General features: G+C 44.7%; 1 long non-coding RNA gene across 1 annotated transcript in view; it reads right to left on the bottom strand.

The window, feature by feature from the left end:
• Positions 1-3,388, bottom strand: part of LOC309530634 — a 9,984-nt gene extending 6,596 nt beyond the window's left edge. Inside the window, exon 1 of the long non-coding RNA XR_014218793.1 lies at positions 3,370-3,388. This is a non-coding gene — a long non-coding RNA (uncharacterized lncRNA). The remainder of the gene's footprint in view (positions 1-3,369) is intronic.
• Between the last annotated feature and the right edge of the window lie 2,382 nt (positions 3,389-5,770).

The following is a 5,770-nucleotide window of genomic DNA, read 5'->3' as shown; positions in this document are numbered from 1 at the left end:
TGATCCTATCTCGGAGGGTCCCTCTCCACCACTGCAGAAGCTACTGTAGCCCATACCTGACTAATGTAGGGCTTCAGAAATAGATAGAAGCAGATAATTTTCATGCCAGTGTCAGACTGGGAAGAGATACAGTTCTGAAGGATTCAGACCCCCCTCTGGAACAGGGGGTGGAATGGAGCTGGCAAATCTAATTCTCTCCTGTTTGAACCAATGTAGACAAAAGTATTTTAAACAAACAAACAAACAAACAAGGATGAAAGAGCATGAAAACTCTGCTTTGCCTTCATTTCCGCCTCTCATGCCTGAGCCCAGCAGGTCTTTGGATATGGCTGGTCAGTCTGCTCCACCACTTGCCTCCCCCTGTAGGATGGCTCTCTTAATAAATGTTTTCTGAGCTGGGATCTATGGTGCAACATTTGGAGAAGAAGACAACCACATAGAAGGCTCTGTTTCAAGCCATGGGTTAGCATGGGATATACAGATCATGGTCCATTCATACTGGGATTTGTAAAATTCACATTCCCCAAGCATCCCTGATGATGGTGGGGAAACAGCTGGGGAGATCAGGAGAATGGAAAGAGTGGCAGATGGGCAAAAGTATTGGGTGATGGTGGGATGGCTCTACATGTAAACCGAGTCAATTGAAACACCCTGGGATATGACACAACAAGCTATAAAAATGCTATCTGCAGTGTTGGATCTGGGGTGACTCATGCACACATGCTTACAGTTGCCAATTTATTGTATTTTTAAAAAATGAATTTACACCCCACATTTCACTATATATCGCCAAAGAGCTTATGGGTGGGAGGCGGGTGGACTGTGCAATCTATAAAATGTGAAACATCACAAAATAGATAGCAGGTTTTTAAATGGTGGCTGGATGGCCATCTGTCAGGGATTATTTAGCTATGATACCTGCAGAGATGGTTCTTTGGGCCCCTTCAAACTTGATGGTTCTATGAAAGTAGTACTTGCAGTGCAAAAGCTTCCTGAAAGAAAAGTGTTTTAACCCAGCCCTGTCTGTGTCTGTCTGATTTCCAAATGTTGGGAGTTCCATAGAGCTTGGCTTACTACACTGAAGCCATGACTCATCATTTGACTTAAATTGTGCTTCTCATCCATGGGGGACTTTCTAATACAGCTTCCCTGCCCACGGATGATCTCAGTTACCGGTTTGGGACATATGGGCAAGGCAGTCCTTAAGTGATGGATGTGCCTATATGAGCCAGCCCAGCAGTTTGGACTGAAGCAAAACAGAAAGCTGTGCCTAAAAAGAGCTCCTTTGATGCCCGTCAAAGGAGACATTTTTGAGCAGGTACTTGATTGCCATTTATTAAGCTTGTCTGCATCGATTCTGCCAAGTTCCAGGCAGATGGCCCAGGTATCCTCTGGGGGGCCATTTCAATCCAGATGATCAGGTGTTGTTTATATTTACAGAAGAGTTCAGATGAAAATAAAACCGCTCAGCCTATCTCTTATCAGCCGCCTCCAATCTGCTCTTGTTGCGCAGGTGGCAGCTATGAAATAGTTGAGTAGCAAGGCAGGGAAGGAGGTGTGAGGTTTTTAATGTTGATGTACTTGCAATGGGATACTTCAGATCTTTAAGCGGTCTTTGTGGAAGGGAAGATGAATTAACAAAACCACGAGACTGCTATTACTGTTCTGTTGGGCACCGGAAGCGTAGAATTTTGTATGAAGCAACTGCAATGGGACTGCATTTTTCACATCCACCGAAAGAGTTTAACTAGCAGGTGAAAGTATGTTGCTATTTGTTGTTTTCAAGCCACTTTGGGGTTCACTTGAATGGAAAGCAGCATAGAAATACAGTAAATCATATCATATCAAGAGGGATTTAATAAGCACCAAAACCTCATCAGTGAATCGTTAATAAATCAAACTTATACCCCACCCATTCTCCAATATGCTCAGAGAGGTCTACATGGGTGAGGTTTAAAACATCTTATCCTTAAATCACGTCTCTGAGATAGGCCAAACTGAGAGATAGAGACCCAAAGTCACCAAATGAGCTTCATAACTGAATGATTATTTATGATGTCATAAATAAGTATTTATGATTATTTATTGGGACGCGGATGGCGCTGTGGGTTAAACCACAGAGCCTAGGACTTGCCGATCAGAAGGTCAGTGGTTCGAATCCCCGCAACGGGGTGAGCTTCCGTTGCTCGGTCCCTGCTCCTGCCAACCTAGCAGTTCGAAAGCACGTCAAAGTGCAAGTAGATAAATAGGTACCGGTCCGGTGGGAAGGTAAACGGCGTTTCCGTGCACTGCTCTGGTTCGCCAGAAGTGGCTTTGTCATGCTAGCCACACGACCCGGAAGCTGTACACCGGCTTCAACGGCCAATAAAGTGAGATGAGCTCCGCAACCCCAGAGTCGGCCACGACTGGACCAAAGGGTCAGGGGTCCCTTTACCTTTTTATGATTATTTATTATGATGTCCCCAGAGTGGCTGGGGAGACCCAGCCAGATGGGCAGGGTATAAATATTATAACAACATCATCATCAACAACAACTACAACAAAAACAACATTATTCTATGGTTCATTTGCATATATACTTTTTGACCCCAAAACAGTGAAAGACATATTAATAAAAAAGAAATATGCAACTACAATAAAACCATTAAAACAATATAAACTAGCAAAATATCAGTCATGCTGGATTGATGTTAAGAATGCCTTTCAGTCTTGTGGCAAACCAACCTACCAACCCGGAAAAACCATCCATCAAACCCACCCCTATACACATTCTCCCCCATCCCTGAGATTCCCTCTCAACAGGCTCTCATCCTGGGCAGATTCCCCCACTACAGGAACCTAGGCATTAACCCACATGATATTACTGAGAGCCTGGAGAGAGAGAAATCTACAAACCTGCTCCCACCTACCTCCTGTCTCCCATCGGGAAGATCCACAACAAGCTTTCGCCATGGAAGAAGAAGAAGAGTTTGGATTTGATATCCCGCTTTATCACTACCCGAAGTAGTCTCAAAGCGGCTAACATTCTCCTTTCCCTTCTTCCCCACAACAAACACTCTGTGAGGTGAGTGGGGCTGAGAGACTTCAGAGAAGTGTGACTAGCCCAAGGTCACCCAGCAGCTGCATGTGGAGGAGCGGAGACGCGAAACCACTTTCTCCTCCCTCTGCGAGTGCCTACAACCATGTTTGTGTGGGAATTGGGCTTTACAGAGTTATGCAGAAGAGAATCCAGGTTGTTTGACCCTTTAATTTCTTTCCCTTTTCCTATGAAAACTACGCTCTCTTTTAAGGTTAAATAACAAATAGCTTTTTACCCAGTGTACTTGCACTTGCTAGATTAAATATACGAGACAGCTAGGTGTTACTTACGTTGCTAATATATCTTACATATATTTGCATCTAAGATAAAAACTGTTACGGGCTAACTCTGAGGCAGACAGCAGAACAACTGCTCTCACACGAAATACTGTTAATAACTGTCATAACTGTACCAACTGAAATAACTGTCCCGGGCATATGATATCACAGAGTTCTATAGCCGTTGTGAGCATTAATCCTTTACTTAGGCTCTTGGTTGCTTTCCTCCCAGTTTGAAGTTGCATGACAGTGTGATGCAACTAAAAAAAGAAAAGCTAATGCCATTCTAGGCTGCATCAACAGAAGCAGAGTGTCCAGATCAAAGGAAGTAATAGCAATAGCACAATTCTGTTCTGCCTTGCTCAGACCCCACTTGGAGGGCTGCATCCAGCACAGGGTATTGACAAGCTGGAATGTGTTCAGAGGAGGGCAACCAAGATAACCAACCCTTATGAGGGACAGTTGAGGGAGCTGGGTATTTATAGCCTGAAGAAGAGAAGACTAAGAGGAGATACGGTAGAAGAAGAAGAAGAGTTTGGATTTGATATCCCGCTTTATCACTACCTGAAGGAGTCTCAAAGCGGCTAACATTCTCCTTTCCCTTCCTCCCTCACAACAAACACTCTGTGAGGTGAGTGGGGCTGAGAGACTTCAAAGAAGTGCGACTAGCCCAAGGTCACCCAACACTGCATGTGGAGGAGTGGAGACACGAACCCGGTTCACCAGATTACGAGTCTACCGCTCTTAACCACTACACCACACTGACCATCTTCAACTAGCTAAAGGGCTGGCGCATGGAGCCAACTTGTTTTCCACTGCTGCAGAGCATAGGACCCAGAACAACAGGTTCAAATAGCAAGAAAGGTGATTCCCACGAAACATTAGGAAGAACTGTAAGAGCTGTTCAGTGGGATGGACTACCTTGGGAGCTGATAGACACTCCTTCATTTGAGGTTTTTTAGCAGAGGTTGGAGGACAACCTGACATGGATGCTTTAGTTGAGATTTCTGCAATGCAGGGAGTTAGACAAGATGACCCCAAGGTCCCTTCAAACTCTAAAGGTCTAGGTTTCTGTTATTGTCTCTGGCTCAGTAGTGGATTGCATGGTGGGTCAACCATTGCTCACCTGACTGGCCAAGTTGCTGCTGTGGAAAAGAAAGGAGAGGTGGAGATGCAAAATGATGGGGAGGTCTCATGTGGTGGAGCTACCTCTGTTTTCACACGGATTAAATGGAATTGCCCTCCTGGTTCATTCTGAGCAAATGAAAGGCAGCCAAATAAATGGGAATACTCTAGGATATTGGTGTAATGCTGTCCTGAAAATCTACCCTTTCAAGAAGTGCTGCACCACATGTTGCACCACCTGAAGCTATCAAAGAGAGAGGAAATGTATGTCTCTTAATATTCAAAATAGGGTGAGTTTTCCAATTTCACAGTTCAAGTTTCTGAATGAGAAATTATGACGAGCAATTCAAACTCCCATTTTGGAAGTGCATCTTTTATCTCAAAGAAAACTTTTTTTGTCATCATGTGATTATTTTAATTCAAGCATGCTGTGAAATCTCATGAGCTATCAACTGTGAAATGACAATGGCTAAATACTGTAGCGTGTTGTTTTCTAGAAGCTACTGTATTGGAGGGGGTACCACTGCATGTTGCCAACTAGCTAGTATTAGCCACTGTTAAAAACTTCTTCATGTATTTCATCAAATATAGCAGGGATGAGTTACCTTTTTCAGTCAAAGGTCCATTGTGTTCCATTGTGGAAACTTGGGGGGCCACATGCCACTAGTGGGTGGGGGTCAGAGGCAAAAGTGGGAGGAGCAATGGATGTGACTTGTATCTTTGGACAGTTCAGCCCTGCAGAAATACCGGTAAATAACTTCTCTATCTTTCTATGTAAGTACAAGTGTAAGGAGGTCATCACACTGCAGTTCTTGTGGCTGCCAGTAGTTGGCCATGGCAACTCTAGTGTCACATAAAGCAGCCAGGCATGTGAGTACGCAAGCAGCTGCTCAGTCAGCCTCTTTAACGGAGCAAGGAAGGCACTTCACTGAACAGTTTGAGACACTGCTCTGCAAAATGCCTTCACTCCTCCATTAAACACGGCTGCAGCAAGGTTTAACAGAAGAGGGGGGTGCTTCATAAAAATGCTGTCTGAAGCTTCTTTAAAGGAGGTTGAAACTTAGGGCAAGCTTTGAAGGGAGGGACCTAGTGTGCTCTGAGAGCCAGTGTGGTGTAGTGGTTAAGAGCTGGGGACTCGTAATCTGGGGAACCGGGTTCGCGTCTCCGCTCCTCCACATGCAGCTGCTGGGTGACCTTGGACTAGTCACACTTCTTTGAAATCTCTTAGCCCCACTCACCTCACAGAGTGTTTGTTGTGGGGGAGGAAGGGAAAGGAGCATGTTAGCCG

This window comes from Podarcis vaucheri (genome assembly GCF_965113315.1).
Source record: "Podarcis vaucheri genome assembly, chromosome: 4".
NCBI lineage: Eukaryota > Metazoa > Chordata > Lepidosauria > Squamata > Lacertidae > Podarcis > Podarcis vaucheri.
This window is presented reverse-complemented; position numbering and strand designations above follow the sequence as displayed.